This window comes from Ambystoma mexicanum, unplaced genomic scaffold (assembly GCF_040938575.1).
Source record: "Ambystoma mexicanum isolate Mex_15411 unplaced genomic scaffold, UKY_AmexF1_1 Mex_scaf1, whole genome shotgun sequence".
Classification (NCBI taxonomy): Eukaryota; Metazoa; Chordata; class Amphibia; order Caudata; family Ambystomatidae; genus Ambystoma; species Ambystoma mexicanum.
The window spans coordinates 814786-830029 of record NW_027182324.1 but is presented as its reverse complement, the minus strand read 5'-3'; the positions used below and the strand labels follow the sequence as shown (position 1 = coordinate 830029).

The window sequence follows — 15244 nt, the reverse complement described above, 5'->3', positions numbered from 1 at the left end:
TCCACTTTTTTAAGGCTGGGCTTCTGTTGCAATATAACTTTTCAAAATGTTTTCCAATTGACTGAAACTCCATTGCACAAAACGAGCATGTCATTAATCGTCGATTTAGAGTGGACTGCATTGCCCAGTGTGTGCATTGAGGAGCACATGTTCGTCTTTACTGGGGAGCAAGTTTGCACTCATGAATGTGGCAAAACATTCAAATCCGTAAGTGGGTGAACATTAAAGTCCTAGATGCTGCAAATCTCTATATCTGGATACGGAATGACTGAAAAAAGTTATGTCTCCAGTGTCAAAATGTGTGTAATGCACTAGTAATTCATTTCCTTTATTGACCAGTGAGGTAGCCATGTATGGAGGTGCTGTAGAGTGAAAATCAAGTTTCAAATGGGCAGTGATCCCTGTGCCTGGATAGCTCAGTCGGTAGAGCATCAGACTTTTAATCTGAGGGTCCAGGGTTCAAGTCACGGTTCAGGCGTACCTTTGCTTCTTTTACAAAAAATTAAGCAGGAAATATGAATTGCTCATTCTAATATGTGCTATTTCTGATGGCATCGCAACCTTGGGCAATATGACTCTAAGGTAGTGGAGTCCAGAGTTCTTGGAGGCTTTGCCAACATTTTAAGCCTGACTGTGCTTCTAAATAGCATGAAATAGCAATCTTTGTACAAAGTTTTAACATTGGGGAGACAGATTGGTCGAAAAAAAAGCAGACAGGCGCTGCTGACATTCAAACTCAGGATCTCCTGTTTACTAGACAGGCGCTTTAACCAACTAAGCCACAGCACCTTTTTTGCATCTGGTCTCCTTTCCTTCCTCATGTAATCATTTAGAAGTGAAATCCACTTTTTTTAAGGCTAGGCTTCTGTAGCAATATAACTTTTCAAAATGTTTTCCAATTGACTGAAACTCCATTGCACAAAACGAGCATGTCATTAATCGTCGATTTAGAGTGGACTGCATTGCCCAGTGTGTGCATTGAGGAGCACATGTTCGTCTTTACTGGGGAGCAAGTTTGCACTCATGAATGTGGCAAAACATTCAAATCCGTAAGTGGGTGACCATTAAAGTCCTACATGCTGCAAATCTCTATATCTGGATACGGAATGACTGAAAAAAGTTATGTCTCCAGTGTCAAAATGTGTGTAATGCACTAGTAATTCATTTCCTTTATTGACCAGTGAGGTAGCCATGTATGGAGGTGCTGTAGAGTGAAAATCAAGTTTCAAATGGGCAGTGATCCCTGTGCCTGGATAGCTCAGTCGGTAGAGCATCAGACTTTTAATCTGAGGGTCCAGGGTTCAAGTCCCTGTTCAGGCGTACCTTTGCTTCTTTTACAAAAAATTAAGCAGGAAATATGAATTGCTCATTCTAATATGTGCTATTTCTGATGGCATCGCAACCTTGGGCAATATGACTCTAAGGTAGTGGAGTCCAGAGTTCTTGGATGCTTTGCCAACATTTCAAGCCTGACTGTGCTTCTAAATAGCATGAAATAGCAATCTTTGTACAAAGTTTTAATATTGGGGAGACAGATTGGTCGAAAAAAAAGCAGACAGGCGCTGGTGAGATTCGAACTCAGGATCTCCTGTTTACTAGACAGGCGCTTTAACCAACTAAGCCACAGCACCTTTTTTGCATCTGGTCTCCTTTCCTTCCTCATGTAATCATTTAGAAGTGAAATCCACTTTTTTAACGCTGGGCTTCTGTTGCAATATAACTTTTCAAAATGTTTTCCAATTGACTGAAACTCCATTGCACAAAACGAGCATGTCATTAATCGTCGATTTAGAGTGGACTGCATTGCCCAGTGTGTGCATTGAGGAGCACATGTTCGTCTTTACTGGGGAGCAAGTTTGCACTCATGAATGTGGCAAAACATTCAAATCCGTAAGTGGGTGAACATTAAAGTCCTAGATGCTGCAAATCTCTATATCTGGATACGGAATGACTGAAAAAAGTTATGTCTCCAGTGTCAAAATGTGTGTAATGCACTAGTAATTAATTTCTTTTATTGACCAGTGAGGTAGCCATGTATGGAGGTGCTGTAGAGTGAAAATCAAGTTTCAAATGGGCAGTGATCCCTGTGCCTGGATAGCTCAGTCGGTAGAGCATCAGACTTTTAATCTGAGGGTCCAGGGTTCAAGTCACGGTTCAGGCGTACCTTTGCTTCTTTTACAAAAAATTAAGCAGGAAATATGAATTGCTCATTCTAATATGTGCTATTTCTGATGGCATCGCAACCTTGGGCAATATGACTCTAAGGTAGTGGAGTCCAGAGTTCTTGGAGGCTTTGCCAACATTTCAAGCCTGACTGTGCTTCTAAATAGCATGAAATAGCAATCTTTGTACAAAGTTTTAACATTGGGGAGACATATTGGTCGAAAAAAAAGCAGACAGGCGCTGCTGACATTCAAACTCAGGATCTCCTGTTTACTAGACAGGCGCTTTAACCAACTAAGCCACAGCACCTTTTTTGCATCTGGTCTCCTTTCCTTCCTCATGTAATCATTTAGAAGTGAAATCCACTTTTTTTAAGGCTAGGCTTCTGTAGCAATATAACTTTTCAAAATGTTTTCCAATTGACTGAAACTCCATTGCACAAAACGAGCATGTCATTAATCGTCGATTTAGAGTGGACTGCATTGCCCAGTGTGTGCATTGAGGAGCACATGTTCGTCTTTACTGGGGAGCAAGTTTGCACTCATGAATGTGGCAAAACATTCAAATCCGTAAGTGGGTGACCATTAAAGTCCTACATGCTGCAAATCTCTATATCTGGATACGGAATGACTGAAAAAAGTTATGTCTCCAGTGTCAAAATGTGTGTAATGCACTAGTAATTCATTTCCTTTATTGACCAGTGAGGTAGCCATGTATGGAGGTGCTGTAGAGTGAAAATCAAGTTTCAAATGGGCAGTGATCCCTGTGCCTGGATAGCTCAGTTGGTAGAGCATCAGACTTTTAATCTGAGGGTCCAGGGTTCAAGTCCCTGTTCAGGCGTACCTTTGCTTCTTTTACAAAAAATTAAGCAGGAAATATGAATTGCTCATTCTAATATGTGCTATTTCTGATGGCATCGCAACCTTGGGCAATATGACTCTAAGGTAGTGGAGTCCAGAGTTCTTGGATGCTTTGCCAACATTTCAAGCCTGACTGTGCTTCTAAATAGCATGAAATAGCAATCTTTGTACAAAGTTTTAATATTGGGGAGACAGATTGGTCGAAAAAAAAAGCAGACAGGCGCTGCTGAGATTTGAACTCAGGATCTCCTGTTTACTAGACAGGCGCTTTAACCAACTAAGCCGCAGCACCTTTTTTGCATCTGGTCTCCTTTCCTTCCTCATGTAATCATTTAGAAGTGAAATCCACTTTTTTAAGGCTGGGCTTCTGTTGCAATATAACTTTTCAAAATGTTTTCCAATTGACTGAAACTCCATTGCACAAAACGAGCATGTCATTAATCGTCGATTTAGAGTGGACTGCATTGCCCAGTGTGTGCATTGAGGAGCACATGTTCGTCTTTACTGGGGAGCAAGTTTGCACTCATGAATGTGGCAAAACATTCAAATCCGTAAGTGGGTGAACATTAAAGTCCTAGATGCTGCAAATCTCTATATCTGGATACGGAATGACTGAAAAAAGTTATGTCTCCAGTGTCAAAATGTGTGTAATGCACTAGTAATTCATTTCCTTTATTGACCAGTGAGGTAGCCATGTATGGAGGTGCTGTAGAGTGAAAATCAAGTTTCAAATGGGCAGTGATCCCTGTGCCTGGATAGCTCAGTCGGTAGAGCATCAGACTTTTAATCTGAGGGTCCAGGGTTCAAGTCCCTGTTCAGGCGTACCTTTGCTTCTTTTACAAAAAATTAAGCAGGAAATATGAATTGCTCATTCTAATATGTGCTATTTCTGATGGCATCGCAACCTTGGGCAATATGACTCTAAGGTAGTGGAGTCCAGAGTTCTTGGATGCTTTGCCAACATTTCAAGCCTGACTGTGCTTCTAAATAGCATGAAATAGCAATCTTTGTACAAAGTTTTAATATTGGGGAGACAGATTGGTCGAAAAAAAAGCAGACAGGCGCTGCTGAGATTCGAACTCAGGATCTCCTGTTTACTAGACAGGCGCTTTAACCAACTAAGCCGCAGCACCTTTTTTGCATCTGGTCTCCTTTCCTTCCTCATGTAATCATTTAGAAGTGAAATCCACTTTTTTAAGGCTGGGCTTCTGTTGCAATATAACTTTTCAAAATGTTTTCCAATTGACTGAAACTCCATTGCACAAAACGAGCATGTCATTAATCGTCGATTTAGAGTGGACTGCATTGCCCAGTGTGTGCATTGAGGAGCACATGTTCGTCTTTACTGGGGAGCAAGTTTGCACTCATGAATGTGGCAAAACATTCAAATCCGTAAGTGGGTGACCATTAAAGTCCTACATGCTGCAAATCTCTATATCTGGATACGGAATTACTGAAAAAAGTTATGTCTCCAGTGTCAAAATGTGTGTAATGCACTAGTAATTCATTTCCTTTATTGACCAGTGAGGTAGCCATGTATGGAGGTGCTGTAGAGTGAAAATCAAGTTTCAAATGGGCAGTGATCCCTGTGCCTGGATAGCTCAGTCGGTAGAGCATCAGACTTTTAATCTGAGGGTCCAGGGTTCAAGTCCCTGTTCAGGCGTACCTTTGCTTCTTTTACAAAAAATTAAGCAGGAAATATGAATTGCTCATTCTAATATGTGCTATTTCTGATGGCATCGCAACCTTGGGCAATATGACTCTAAGGTAGTGGAGTCCAGAGTTCTTGGATGCTTTGCCAACATTTCAAGCCTGACTGTGCTTCTAAATAGCATGAAATAGCAATCTTTGTACAAAGTTTTAATATTGGGGAGACAGATTGGTCGAAAAAAAAGCAGACAGGCGCTGCTGAGATTTGAACTCAGGATCTCCTGTTTACTAGACAGGCGCTTTAACCAACTAAGCCGCAGCACCTTTTTTGCATCTGGTCTCCTTTCCTTCCTCATGTAATCATTTAGAAGTGAAATCCACTTTTTTAAGGCTGGGCTTCTGTTGCAATATAACTTTTCAAAATGTTTTCCAATTGACTGAAACTCCATTGCACAAAACGAGCATGTCATTAATCGTCGATTTAGAGTGGACTGCATTGCCCAGTGTGTGCATTGAGGAGCACATGTTCGTCTTTACTGGGGAGCAAGTTTGCACTCATGAATGTGGCAAAACATTCAAATCCGTAAGTGGGTGAACATTAAAGTCCTAGATGCTGCAAATCTCTATATCTGGATACGGAATGACTGAAAAAAGTTATGTCTCCAGTGTCAAAATGTGTGTAATGCACTAGTAATTCATTTCCTTTATTGCCCAGTGAGGTAGCCATGTATGGAGGTGCTGTAGAGTGAAAATCAAGTTTCAAATGGGCAGTAATCCCTGTGCCTGGATAGCTCAGTCGGTAGAGCATCAGACTTTTAATCTGAGGGTCCAGGGTTCAAGTCCCTGTTTAGGCGTACCTTTGCTTCTTTTACAAAAAATTAAGCAGGAAATATGAATTGCTCATTCTAATATGTGCTATTTCTGATGGCATCGCAACCTTGGGCAATATGACTCTAAGGTAGTGGAGTCCAGAGTTCTTGGATGCTTTGCCAACATTTCAAGCCTGACTGTGCTTCTAAATAGCATGAAATAGCAATCTTTGTACAAAGTTTTAATATTGGGGAGACAGATTGGTCGAAAAAAAAGCAGACAGGCGCTGCTGAGATTCGAACTCAGGATCTCCTGTTTACTAGACAGGCGCTTTAACCAACTAAGCCGCAGCACCTTTTTTGCATCTGGTCTCCTTTCCTTCCTCATGTAATCATTTAGAAGTGAAATCCACTTTTTTAAGGCTGGGCTTCTGTTGCAATATAACTTTTCAAAATGTTTTCCAATTGACTGAAACTCCATTGCACAAAACGAGCATGTCATTAATCGTCGATTTAGAGTGGACTGCATTGCCCAGTGTGTGCATTGAGGAGCACATGTTCGTCTTTACTGGGGAGCAAGTTTGCACTCATGAATGTGGCAAAACATTCAAATCCGTAAGTGGGTGACCATTAATGTCCTACATGCTGCAAATCTCTATATCTGGATACGGAATGACTGAAAAAAGTTATGTCTTGTAAGGATATTTGGCATGTCAAAATGTGTGTAATGCACTAGTAATTCATTTCCTTTATTGACCAGTGAGGTAGCCATGTATGGAGGTGCTGTAGAGTGAAAATCAAGTTTCAAATGGGCAGTGATCCCTGTGCCTGGATAGCTCAGTCGGTAGAGCATCAGACTTTTAATCTGAGGGTCCAGGGTTCAAGTCACTGTTCAGGCGTACCTTTGCTTCTTTTACAAAAAATTAAGCAGGAAATATGAATTGCTCATTCTAATATGTGCTATTTCTGATGGCATCGCAACCCTGGGCAATATGACTCTAAGGTAGTGGAGTCCAGAGGTCTTGGAGGCTTTGCCAACATTTCAAGCCTGACTGTGCTTCTAAATAGCATGAAATAGCAATCTTTGTACAAAGTTTTAACATTGGGGAGACAGATTGGTCGAAAAAAAAGCAGACAGGCGCTGCTGAGATTCAAACTCAGGATCTCCTGTTTACTAGACAGGCGCTTTAACCAACTAAGCCACAGCACCTTTTTTGCATTTGGTCTCCTTTCCTTCCTCATGTAATCATTTAGAAGTGAAATCCACTTTTTTTAAGGCTAGGCTTCTGTTGCAATATAACTTTTCAAAATGTTTTCCAATTGACTGAAACTCCATTGCACAAAACGAGCATGTCAGTAATCGTCGATTTAGAGTGGACTGCATTGCCCAGTGTGTGCATTGAGGAGCACATGTTCGTCTTTACTGGGGAGCAAGTTTGCACTCATGAATGTGGCAAAACATTCAAATCCGTAAGTGGGTGACCATTAAAGTCCTACATACTGCAAATCTCTATATCTGGATACGGAATGACTGAAAAAAGTTATGTCTCCAGTGTCAAAATGTGTGTAATGCACTAGTAATTCATTTCCTTTATTGACCAGTGAGGTAGCCATGTATGGAGGTGCTGTAGAGTGAAAATCAAGTTTCAAATGGGCAGTGATCCCTGTGCCTGGATAGCTCAGTCGGTAGAGCATCAGACTTTTAATCTGAGGGTCCAGGGTTCAAGTCCCTGTTCAGGCGTACCTTTGCTTCTTTTACAAAAAATTAAGCAGGAAATATGAATTGCTCATTCTAATATGTGCTATTTCTGATGGCATCGCAACCTTGGGCAATATGACTCTAAGGTAGTGGAGTCCAGAGTTCTTGGATGCTTTGCCAACATTTCAAGCCTGACTGTGCTTCTAAATAGCATGAAATAGCAATCTTTGTACAAAGTTTTAATATTGGGGAGACAGATTGGTCGAAAAAAAAGCAGACAGGCGCTGCTGAGATTCGAACTCAGGATCTCCTGTTTACTAGACAGGCACTTTAACCAACTAAGCCACAGCACCTTTTTTGCATCTGGTTTCCTTTCCTTCCTCATGTAATCATTTAGAAGTGAAATCCACTTTTTTAAGGCTGGGCTTCTGTTGCAATATAACTTTTCAAAATGTTTTCCAATTGACTGAAACTCCATTGCACAAAACGAGCATGTCATTAATCGTCGATTTAGAGTGGACTGCATTGCCCAGTGTGTGCATTGAGGAGCACATGTTCGTCTTTACTGGGGAGCAAGTTTGCACTCATGAATGTGGCAAAACATTCAAATCCGTAAGTGGGTGAACATTAAAGTCCTAGATGCTGCAAATCTCTATATCTGGATACGGAATGACTGAAAAAAGTTATGTCTCCAGTGTCAAAATGTGTGTAATGCACTAGTAATTAATTTCCTTTATTGACCAGTGAGGTAGCCATGTATGGAGGTGCTGTAGAGTGAAAATCAAGTTTCAAATGGGCAGTGATCCCTGTGCCTGGATAGCTCAGTCGGTAGAGCATCAGACTTTTAATCTGAGGGTCCAGGGTTCAAGTCACTGTTCAGGTGTACCTTTGCTTCTTTTACAAAAAATTAAGCAGGAAATATGAATTGCTCATTCTAATATGTGCTATTTCTGATGGCATCGCAACCTTGGGCAATATGACTCTAAGGTAGTGGAGTCCAGAGTTCTTGGAGGCTTTGCCAACATTTCAAGCCTGACTGTGCTTCTAAATAGCATGAAATAGCAATCTTTGTACAAAGTTTTAACATTGGGGAGACAGATTGGTCGAAAAAAAAGCAGACAGGCGCTGCTGAGATTCAAACTCAGGATCTCCTGTTTACTAGACAGGCGCTTTAACCAACTAAGCCACAGCACCTTTTTTGCATCTGGTCTCCTTTCCTTCCTCATGTAATCATTTAGAAGTGAAATCCACTTTTTTTAAGGCTAGGCTTCTGTAGCAATATAACTTTTCAAAATGTTTTCCAATTGACTGAAACTCCATTGCACAAAACGAGCATGTCATTAATCGTCGATTTAGAGTGGACTGCATTGCCCAGTGTGTGCATTGAGGAGCACATGTTCGTCTTTACTGGGGAGCAAGTTTGCACTCATGAATGTGGCAAAACATTCAAATCCGTAAGTGGGTGAACATTAAAGTCCTAGATGCTGCAAATCTCTATATCTGGATACGGAATGACTGAAAAAAGTTATGTCTCCAGTGTCAAAATGTGTGTAATGCACTAGTAATTCATTTCCTTTATTGACCAGTGAGGTAGCCATGTATGGAGGTGCTGTAGAGTGAAAATCAAGTTTCAAATGGGCAGTGATCCCTGTGCCTGGATAGCTCAGTCGGTAGAGCATCAGAATTTTCATCTGAGGGTCCAGGGTTCAAGTCCCTGTTCAGGCGTACCTTTGCTTCTTTTACAAAAAATTAAGCAGGAAATATGAATTGCTCATTCTAATATGTGCTATTTCTGATGGCATCGCAACCTTGGGCAATATGACTCTAAGGTAGTGGAGTCCAGAGTTCTTGGATGCTTTGCCAACATTTCAAGCCTGACTGTGCTTCTAAATAGCATGAAATAGCAATCTTTGTACAAAGTTTTAATATTGGGGAGACAGATTGGTCGAAAAAAAAGCAGACAGGCGCTGCTGAGATTTGAACTCAGGATCTCCTGTTTACTAGACAGGCGCTTTAACCAACTAAGCCGCAGCACCTTTTTTGCATCTGGTCTCCTTTCCTTCCTCATGTAATCATTTAGAAGTGAAATCCACTTTTTTAAGGCTGGGCTTCTGTTGCAATATAACTTTTCAAAATGTTTTCCAATTGACTGAAACTCCATTGCACAAAACGAGCATGTCATTAATCGTCGATTTAGAGTGGACTGCATTGCCCAGTGTGTGCATTGAGGAGCACATGTTCGTCTTTACTGGGGAGCAAGTTTGCACTCATGAATGTGGCAAAACATTCAAATCCGTAAGTGGGTGAACATTAAAGTCCTAGATGCTGCAAATCTCTATATCTGGATACGGAATGACTGAAAAAAGTTATGTCTCCAGTGTCAAAATGTGTGTAATGCACTAGTAATTCATTTCCTTTATTGACCAGTGAGGTAGCCATGTATGGAGGTGCTGTAGAGTGAAAATCAAGTTTCAAATGGGAGTGATCCCTGTGCCTGGATAGCTCAGTCGGTAGAGCATCAGACTTTTAATCTGAGGGTCCAGGGTTCAAGTCCCTGTTCAGGCGTACCTTTGCTTCTTTTACAATAAATTAAGCAGGAAATATGAATTGCTCATTCTAATATTTGCTATTTCTGATGGCATCGCAACCTTGGGCAATATGACTCTAAGGTAGTGGAGACCAGAGTTCTTGGGTGCTTTGCCAACATTTCAAGCCTGACTGTGCTTCTAAATAGCATGAAATAGCAATCTTTGTACAAAGTTTTAATATTGGGGAGACAGATTGGTCGAAAAAAAAAGCAGAGAGGCGCTGCTGAGATTCAAACTCAGGATCTCCTTTTTACTAGACAGGCGCTTTAACCAACTAAGCCACAGCACCTTTTTTGCATCTGGTCTCCTTTCCTTCCTCATGTAATCATTTAGAAGTGAAATCCACTTTTTTTTAAGGCTGGGCTTCTGTTGCAATATAACTTTTCAAAATGTTTTCCAATTGACTGAAACTCCATTGCACAAAACGAGCATGTCATTAATCGTCGATTTAGAGTGGACTGCATTGCCCAGTGTGTGCATTGAGGAGCACATGTTCGTCTTTAATGGGGAGCAAGTTTGCACTCATGAATGTGGCAAAACATTCAAATCCGTAAGTGGGTGAACATTAAAGTCCTAGATGCTGCAAATCTCTATATCTGGATACGGAATGACTGAAAAAAGTTATGTCTCCAGTGTCAAAATGTGTGTAATGCACTAGTAATTCATTTCCTTTATTGACCAGTGAGGTAGCCATGTATGGAGGTGCTGTAGAGTGAAAATCAAGTTTCATATGGGCAGTGATCCCTGTGCCTGGATAGCTCAGTTGGTAGAGCATCAGACTTTTAATCTGAGGGTCCAGGGTTCAAGTCCCTGTTCAGGCGTACCTTTGCTTCTTTTACAAAAAATTAAGCAGGAAATATGAATTGCTCATTCTAATATGTGCTATTTCTGATGGCATCGCAACCTTGGGCAATATGACTCTAAGGTAGTGGAGTCCAGAGTTCTTGGAGGCTTTGCCAACATTTCAAGCCTGACTGTGCTTCTAAATAGCATGAAATAGCAATCTTTGTACAAAGTTTTAACATTGGGGAGACAGATTGGTCGAAAAAAAAGCAGACAGGCGCTGCTGAGATTTGAACTCAGGATCTCCTGTTTACTAGACAGGCACTTTAACCAACTAAGCCGCAGCACCTTTTTTGCATCTGGTCTCCTTTCCTTCCTCATGTAATCATTTAGAAGTGAAATACACTTTTTTAAGGCTGGGCTTCTGTTGCAATATAACTTTTCAAAATGTTTTCCAATTGACTGAAACTCCATTGCACAAAACGAGCATGTCATTAATCGTCGATTTAGAGTGGACTGCATTGCCCAGTGTGTGCATTGAGGAGCACATGTTCGTCTTTACTGGGGAGCAAGTTTGCACTCATGAATGTGGCAAAACATTCAAATCCGTAAGTGGGTGAACATTAAAGTCCTAGATGCTGCAAATCTCTATATCTGGATACGGAATGACTGAAAAAAGTTATGTCTCCAGTGTCAAAATGTGTGTAATGCACTAGTAATTCATTTCCTTTATTGCCCAGTGAGGTAGCCATGTATGGAGGTGCTGTAGAGTGAAAATCAAGTTTCAAATGGACAGTAATCCCTGTGCCTGGATAGCTCAGTCGGTAGAGCATCAGACTTTTAATCTGAGGGTCCAGGGTTCAAGTCCCTGTTCAGGCGTACCTTTGCTTCTTTTACAAAAAATTAAGCAGGAAATATGAATTGCTCATTCTAATATGTGCTATTTCTGATGGCATCGCAACCTTGGGCAATATGACTCTAAGGTAGTGGAGTCCAGAGTTCTTGGATGCTTTGCCAACATTTCAAGCCTGACTGTGCTTCTAAATAGCATGAAATAGCAATCTTTGTACAAAGTTTTAATATTGGGGAGACAGATTGGTCGAAAAAAAAGCAGACAGGCGCTGCTGAGATTTGAACTCAGGATCTCCTGTTTACTAGACAGGCGCTTTAACCAACTAAGCCGCAGCACCTTTTTTGCATCTGGTCTCCTTTCCTTCCTCATGTAATCATTTAGAAGTGAAATCCACTTTTTTAAGGCTGGGCTTCTGTTGCAATATAACTTTTCAAAATGTTTTCCAATTGACTGAAACTCCATTGCACAAAACGAGCATGTCATTAATCGTCGATTTAGAGTGGACTGCATTGCCCAGTGTGTGCATTGAGGAGCACATGTTCGTCTTTACTGGGGAGCAAGTTTGCACTCATGAATGTGGCAAAACATTCAAATCCGTAAGTGGGTGACCATTAAAGTCCTACATGCTGCAAATCTCTATATCTGGATACGGAATGACTGAAAAAAGTTATGTCTCCAGTGTCAAAATGTGTGTAATGCACTAGTAATTCATTTCCTTTATTGACCAGTGAGGTAGCCATGTATGGAGGTGCTGTAGAGTGAAAATCAAGTTTCAAATGGGCAGTGATCCCTGTGCCTGGATAGCTCAGTCGGTAGAGCATCAGACTTTTAATCTGAGGGTCCAGGGTTCAAGTCACTGTTCAGGCGTACCTTTGCTTCTTTTACAAAAAATTAAGCAGGAAATATGAATTGCTCATTCTAATATGTGCTATTTCTGATGGCATCGCAACCTTGGGCAATATGACTCTAAGGTAGTGGAGTCCAGAGTTCTTGGATGCTTTGCCAACATTTCAAGCCTGACTGTGCTTCTAAATAGCATGAAATAGCAATCTTTGTACAAAGTTTTAATATTGGGGAGACAGATTGGTCGAAAAAAAAGCAGACAGGCGCTGGTGAGATTCGAACTCAGGATCTCCTGTTTAATAGACAGGCGCTTTAACCAACTAAGCCACAGCACCTTTTTTGCATCTGGTCTCCTTTCCTTCCTCATGTAATCATTTAGAAGTGAAATCCACTTTTTTAAGGCTGGGCTTCTGTTGCAATATAACTTTTCAAAATGTTTTCCAATTGACTGAAACTCAATTGCACAAAACGAGCATGTCAGTAATCGACGATTTAGAGTGGACTGCATTGCCCAGTGTGTGCATTGAGGAGCACATGTACGTCTTTACTGGTGAGCAAGTTTGCACTCATGAATGCGGCAAAACATTCAAATGCGTGGGCTGGATGACCATTAAAGTCCTACATGCTGCAAATCTCTATATCTGGATACGGAATGACTGAAAAAAGTTATGTCTCCAGTGTCAAAATGTGTGTAATGCACTAGTAATTCATTTCCTTTATTGACCAGTGAGGTAGCCATGTATGGAGGTGCTGTAGAGTGAAAATCAAGTTTCAAATGGCAGTGATCCCTGTGCCTGGATAGCTCAGTCGGTAGAGCATCAGACTTTTAATCTGAGGGTCCAGGGTTCAAGTCCCTGTTCAGGCGTACCTTTGCTTCTTTTACAATAAATTAAGCAGGAAATATGAATTGCTCATTCTAATATTTGCTATTTCTGATGGCATCACAACCTTGGGCAATATGACTCTAAGGTAGTGGAGACCAGAGTTCTTGGGTGCTTTGCCAACATTTCAAGCCTGACTGTGCTTCTAAATAGCATGAAATAGCAATCTTTGTACAAAGTTTTAATATTGGGGAGACAGATTGGTCGAAAAAAAAAGCAGAGAGGCGCTGCTGAGATTCGAACTCAGGATCTCCTTTTTACTAGACAGGCGCTTTAACCAACTAAGCCACAGCACCTTTTTTGCATCTGGTCTCCTTTCCTTCCTCATGTAATCATTTAGAAGTGAAATCCACTTTTTTTTAAGGCTGGGCTTCTGTTGCAATATAACTTTTCAAAATGTTTTCCAATTGACTGAAACTCCATTGCACAAAACGAGCATGTCATTAATCGTCGATTTAGAGTGGACTGCATTGCCCAGTATGTGCATTGAGGAGCACATGTTCGTCTTTAATGGGGAGCAAGTTTGCACTCATGAATGTGGCAAAACATTCAAATCCGTAAGTGGGTGAACATTAAAGTCCTAGATGCTGCAAATCTCTATATCTGGATACGGAATGACTGAAAAAAGTTATGTCTCCAGTGTCAAAATGTGTGTAATGCACTAGTAATTCATTTCCTTTATTGACCAGTGAGGTAGCCATGTATGGAGGTGCTGTAGAGTGAAAATCAAGTTTCAAATGGGCAGTGATCCCTGTGCCTGGATAGCTCAGTTGGTAGAGCATCAGACTTTTAATCTGAGGGTCCAGGGTTCAAGTCCCTGTTCAGGCGTACCTTTGCTTCTTTTACAAAAAATTAAGCAGGAAATATGAATTGCTCATTCTAATATGTGCTATTTCTGATGGCATCGCAACCCTGGGCAATATGACTCTAAGGTAGTGGAGTCCAGAGTTCTTGGAGGCTTTGCCAACATTTCAAGCCTGACTGTGCTTCTAAATAGCATGAAATAGCAATCTTTGTACAAAGTTTTAACATTGGGGAGACAGATTGGTCGAAAAAAAAGCAGACAGGCGCTGCTGAGATTCAAACTCAGGATCTCCTGTTTACTAGACAGGCGCTTTAACCAACTAAGCCACAGCACCTTTTTTGCATCTGGTCTCCTTTCCTTCCTCATGTAATCATTTAGAAGTGAAATCCACTTTTTTTAAGGCTAGGCTTCTGTTGCAATATAACTTTTCAAAATGTTTTCCAATTGACTGAAACTCCATTGCACAAAACGAGCATGTCAGTAATCGTCGATTTAGAGTGGACTGCATTGCCCAGTGTGTGCATTGAGGAGCACATGTTCGTCTTTACTGGGGAGCAAGTTTGCACTCATGAATGTGGCAAAACATTCAAATCCGTAAGTGGGTGACCATTAAAGTCCTACATGCTGCAAATCTCTATATCTGGATACGGAATGACTGAAAAAAGTTATGTCTCCAGTGTCAAAATGTGTGTAATGCACTAGTAATTCATTTCCTTTATTGACCAGTGAGGTAGCCATGTATGGAGGTGCTGTAGAGTGAAAATCAAGTTTCAAATGAGCAGTGATCCCTGTGCCTGGATAGCTCAGTCGGTAGAGCATCAGACTTTTAATCTGAGGGTCCAGGGTTCAAGTCCCTGTTCAGGCGTACCTTTGCTTCTTTTACAAAAAATTAAGCAGGAAATATGAATTGCTCATTCTAATATGTGCTATTTCTGATGGCATCGCAACCTTGGGCAATATGACTCTAAGGTAGTGGAGTCCAGAGTTCTTGGATGCTTTGCCAACATTTCAAGCCTGACTGTGCTTCTAAATAGCATGAAATAGCAATCTTTGTACAAAGTTTTAATATTGGGGAGACAGATTGGTCGAAAAAAAAGCAGACAGGCGCTGCTGAGATTCGAACTCAGGATCTCCTGTTTACTAGACAGGCACTTTAACCAACTAAGCCACAGCACCTTTTTTGCATCTGGTTTCCTTTCCTTCCTCATGTAATCATTTAGAAGTGAAATCCACTTTTTTAAGGCTGGGCTTCTGTTGCAATATAACTTTTCAAAATGTTTTCCAATTGACTGAAACTCCATTGCACAAAA

At 41.0% G+C, this 15244-nt stretch overlaps 12 non-coding genes across 12 annotated transcripts; 11 read left to right on the top strand and 1 right to left on the bottom strand.

Annotated features, from left to right (window-relative positions):
• Positions 1 to 1247: 1247 nt before the first annotated feature.
• On the top strand, positions 1248 to 1320 carry TRNAK-UUU (transfer RNA lysine (anticodon UUU)). Its single transcript has one exon. It is a non-coding gene; the product is annotated as a tRNA-Lys (tRNA).
• Positions 1321 to 2930: 1610 nt separating this feature from the next.
• On the top strand, positions 2931 to 3003 carry TRNAK-UUU (transfer RNA lysine (anticodon UUU)). The gene has a single exon. It is a non-coding gene; the product is annotated as a tRNA-Lys (tRNA).
• A 769-nt stretch (positions 3004 to 3772) lies between these two features.
• Positions 3773 to 3845, top strand: TRNAK-UUU (transfer RNA lysine (anticodon UUU)). The gene has a single exon. It is a non-coding gene; the product is annotated as a tRNA-Lys (tRNA).
• A 768-nt stretch (positions 3846 to 4613) lies between these two features.
• On the top strand, positions 4614 to 4686 carry TRNAK-UUU (transfer RNA lysine (anticodon UUU)). The gene has a single exon. It is a non-coding gene; the product is annotated as a tRNA-Lys (tRNA).
• Positions 4687 to 7150: 2464 nt separating this feature from the next.
• TRNAK-UUU (transfer RNA lysine (anticodon UUU)) lies at positions 7151 to 7223 on the top strand. The gene has a single exon. It is a non-coding gene; the product is annotated as a tRNA-Lys (tRNA).
• Positions 7224 to 9673: 2450 nt separating this feature from the next.
• On the top strand, positions 9674 to 9746 carry TRNAK-UUU (transfer RNA lysine (anticodon UUU)). Its single transcript has one exon. It is a non-coding gene; the product is annotated as a tRNA-Lys (tRNA).
• Positions 9747 to 10517: 771 nt separating this feature from the next.
• Positions 10518 to 10590, top strand: TRNAK-UUU (transfer RNA lysine (anticodon UUU)). The gene has a single exon. It is a non-coding gene; the product is annotated as a tRNA-Lys (tRNA).
• Positions 10591 to 11358: 768 nt separating this feature from the next.
• On the top strand, positions 11359 to 11431 carry TRNAK-UUU (transfer RNA lysine (anticodon UUU)). The gene has a single exon. It is a non-coding gene; the product is annotated as a tRNA-Lys (tRNA).
• Positions 11432 to 12509: 1078 nt separating this feature from the next.
• On the bottom strand, positions 12510 to 12583 carry TRNAN-AUU (transfer RNA asparagine (anticodon AUU)). Its single transcript has one exon. It is a non-coding gene; the product is annotated as a tRNA-Asn (tRNA).
• A 457-nt stretch (positions 12584 to 13040) lies between these two features.
• Positions 13041 to 13113, top strand: TRNAK-UUU (transfer RNA lysine (anticodon UUU)). Its single transcript has one exon. It is a non-coding gene; the product is annotated as a tRNA-Lys (tRNA).
• A 771-nt stretch (positions 13114 to 13884) lies between these two features.
• Positions 13885 to 13957, top strand: TRNAK-UUU (transfer RNA lysine (anticodon UUU)). Its single transcript has one exon. It is a non-coding gene; the product is annotated as a tRNA-Lys (tRNA).
• A 769-nt stretch (positions 13958 to 14726) lies between these two features.
• TRNAK-UUU (transfer RNA lysine (anticodon UUU)) lies at positions 14727 to 14799 on the top strand. The gene has a single exon. It is a non-coding gene; the product is annotated as a tRNA-Lys (tRNA).
• Positions 14800 to 15244: the final 445 nt, after the last annotated feature.